This window comes from Giraffa tippelskirchi, chromosome 12 (genome assembly GCF_054371585.1).
Source record: "Giraffa tippelskirchi isolate mGirTip1 chromosome 12, T2T-mGirTip1v1.2.pri, whole genome shotgun sequence".
In the NCBI taxonomy this organism is placed as follows: domain Eukaryota; kingdom Metazoa; phylum Chordata; class Mammalia; order Artiodactyla; family Giraffidae; genus Giraffa; species Giraffa tippelskirchi.
Genome location: NC_137286.1, coordinates 3,181,061 through 3,184,723, shown reverse-complemented (window position 1 = coordinate 3,184,723; position 3,663 = coordinate 3,181,061). Strand labels below are relative to the sequence as shown.

Here is a 3,663-nt window from a genome sequence, read left to right as displayed (position 1 = left end):
GGTCTGTATGCAAAAAAAAAAAAAGGAGGAAAGTGCTGGGAAGACAAAACTCAAAGACGTCCGTTCCCCCAGCCGTGTGTCCCGGGGTCTCTTGGTCCCTGAGAGGCCCTAGCCTCCTGCGCAGATGCGGCACAGGTCTGAGCTCCTTGAAGACAAGATTAGGTCTGTTTTGTTCACAGCCGATTCCCTGGGCGTAGGGCACGGCCAGGCTGAATGAACATGTTTTAACTGAGTGGCTATTTGTCCACGCTTGGTTCTCCAGCCTTTCTGGTGGTGAGGTGAGCAACTTCACATCTTTTCATATTTAGTTTTTACTTCTATTTAATTGGAGGATGATTACAATATTGTGACGGTATCTGCCATACATCAACATGAATTGGCCATAGACATACATATGTCCCCTCCCTCTTAAACCTCCCTCCCCATCCCACCCCTTCAGGTTGTCACAGAGCCTGGGCTTTGGGTTTCCTGCGCATCTTTTCATGATATTTATTTTATTTATATTTTGGCCGCACCTGGAGGCTTATGAGATTTTAGTTCCCCCACCAGGGATCGATCCTGCAGCCTTGGCAATGACCAGCTCAGAGTCTTAACCACTGGGGAATTCCCTACTTCACATCTTTTCAATTAAATCTGTTCGGTTAAGATTAACTAGGCTTGGCTTCTGTTGCTTGCAACAGGGAACCTTGATGAGACATCTCCTGTGGGAGCAGCTTTTTGGAGTGATCAGACCAGAGGCGTAGACTAGGTGAAAAGCTGGAACTCCTTTTCTGCACTCCTGGAGCACCTGCCGCATCAGCGCAGGCGGCTAGGGTCTCTCAGGGACCAAGAGACCCCGGGGACACACGGCTGGGGGAACGGACGTCTTTGAGTTTTGTCTTCCCAGCACTTTTCTCCTTTTTTTTTTTTTTTGCATACAGACCTTATGCCTTTGTAGTGGCAGTCACATTGCCCGTTCCACAACTATTTCATGATTTATTCATGTACTAGTTAACAAAAGAGGGCAAAATGAGGACAATTTCCAGACATCTCCAAAAGGAGGGAGGAGGAAAAACTATGCCTTACTTAAGAAACATTGCGGCACCACTTAAAATGACATTTTCAATCACTTAGAGGTATACATTAATAGAATATTAAGTACAAAAAGCAACATAAAAATTATTCTCTTTTTCACAAGGTTGCATATAGATAGTACACCGTCCAGTGAAAAAAGATCTGCAGGAAGGATGCCAAGACCCGAGTAGCCGTTGTTTCGGAGCGGTGGGGAATTCGGAGGTTCTTTGGTCCTTTATCTGGTTTTCTGCATTTTCCAAGCTGCATTTAGCAGTGCCAAATGCTCTTGATACACGAAGTTTCCACGTTGTGGGATTCGCAGTGATGAATAAAAATAGCACTGAGTTGGAGAATCCTACTCCCCAGTGAAGTTTCAGGGGCAGCTTGCATTCGCCCGGTGAAAGCCTCCAATTCGCTCTAAGAAGTTTCCTCCCCTCTCCTTAAAGGCCCCAAGGCCTCAGTTGTTTTATGTGGCCCACGGGGGTGCCTGCGAGGACGGCAGCAGCGCGGGCGGGCGCCGGGTGGAAGTCGGCGCGGCGGACTCAACCCGGAGGCGCTCGGCCGGTTGCATGCGGCGCAGGCGTGGATATCTGGTAAGCGAGCCGGCGGCAGCCTACGCTCAGGTGGCCGGTTAGCTCAGTTGGTTAGAGCGTGGTGCTAATAACGCCAAGGTCGCGGGTTCGATCCCCGTACGGGCCACAAGGGGAAGTTTTTTTTTCTTGTCTTTTTTCAGCTTATGGGTTTGTTTCACAGCTGTCTTGAAAAAATACGCTTCTTGAGTGCTGTGGGCCCCATGCAAACAGAAGGAATCGCGGAGTCACTCTGGACTTGCGTCGGGAGTCGGGGCGGGGTGCGGGGGAAGGGCAGGGTACCCCAAGTCCCCGCACGCTGGGGGCCTGCTGCCTCCTTAGGGCCTACTTCAGGATGCTCTCCGATGTCACTGCGGGTTGGTCCCCAATGCAGAGCTTCTGAGAGTTCTCGGGGGGACCTCAGTTTTCAGTTTTCTGGGGTTTCTTAGAGTTGAAAACCCAGCCTTGGAATTCATTCATTCCACACGTTTTTTTTTTAATTGTTGTTGTCGCGGTTGTTTTTTTTTTTTTCCTTTGCCTGGAACGCTTCACGAATTTGCGTGTCATCTTTGCTCAGGGGCCCTATCTCTGTGTCCTTCAGATTTTAGCGTATGTGCTGCCAAAGCGAAGGCCATTCCACACGTGTTTATGGAGCGCCTGCTGCATGCGTTCTAGTCCAGGCGGGGAACCCGGAGGGAGACCAGCATCCCGGCATGAGCGTAGACACGGACCCAGTCTGTAGTGAGGAGTTAGGGCTAGAAAGCAAATAGGGTAGCGGGCCGGGAAGAGAGAACCAGGCATAGCTTTCAGGACATGAGAAAAGCCCTTACAGGCCTAACTAATTAGTGTTCTAAGCCTGGCCACCATACTTCCATACTTGTCCTTGAACATTTTATTTTTAGACATTAAAGATGCTTGCTCCTTGGAAGAAAAGCTGTGACAAAACTAGACAGCGTATTAAAAAGCAGAGACATCACTTTGCGGACAAAGGTCTGTCTAGTCAAGCCTATGGTTTATCCAGTAGTCATATAGGGATGTGTGAGTTGGACCTTTATAGAAGGCTGAGCACTAAAGAATCAATGCTTTTGAATTGTGGTGCTAGGGAAGACTCTTGAGATTCCCTTGGACAGCAAGGAGATCAAACCAGTCCATCCTAAAGGAAATCAACCCTGAATATTCTGGAAGGACTGATGCTGAAGCTGAAGCTCTAATACTTTGGCCTCCTGAGACAACGATCTGACTCATTGGAAAAGACCCTGATGCTGGGAAAGACTGAGGGCAAGAGGAGAAGGGGATGACAAAAGATGAAATGGTTGGATGGCATCACTGATTCAATGGACATGAACTTGAGCATACTCTGGGAGATGGTAAAGGACAGGAAAGTCTGTCATGCTGCAGTTCATGGGGTCTCAAAGAGTTGGACACGACTTAGCAACTGAACAACAACAATTTTTAGACCACCTGCATGACATGTGTTTTTCCCCCTCAAAAACCATACCTCCACTCCACAAGGAGGGAGAAGGTGAGATGAACTGAGACAGTAGCATTGAAACACATGTATTACCATATGTAAAACAGAGAGCCAGTGGGCATTTGCTGTATGAGGTCGGGAGCTGAACCCAGTGCTCTGTGACAGCCTAGAGGAGTGGGACTGGGTGGGAGGTGGGAGGGAGGTTCAGGAGGAAGGGGACATACGTATACCCGTGACGATCCATGTTGATGTATGACAGAAACAACACAACACTGTAAGGCAGTTTTCCTCCAATTACAAATAAATAAAATTTTAAAAATTAAAAAAGAACCAAAACTCTGCTCCTGTCTGAGCCACCAGGGAAGCCCTAAATCAATGAGAAAATAAACAAAAAGCTCAGCATGACATCAGTCCCAGTTGTCTAAGTCCTGGTGTTGTGTGGATGAAAAGCAGCAAGCAGCCAGCTATAGGTGGTTCAAAGTCACAGCCAAGTTTGTTCACATTTTTCCATTTCTAAACCATCCTTAAAGAAAATCATGTATGGGGTCACACCATCCTCACAGCGGTCCA

At 48.0% G+C, this 3,663-nt stretch overlaps 1 non-coding gene across 1 annotated transcript; it reads left to right on the top strand.

Annotated features, from left to right (window-relative positions):
- The first annotated feature begins 1,678 nt into the window (after window positions 1-1,678).
- TRNAI-AAU (transfer RNA isoleucine (anticodon AAU)) lies at window positions 1,679-1,752 on the top strand. Its single transcript has one exon. It is a non-coding gene; the product is annotated as a tRNA-Ile (tRNA).
- The last annotated feature ends 1,911 nt before the right edge of the window (window positions 1,753-3,663 follow it).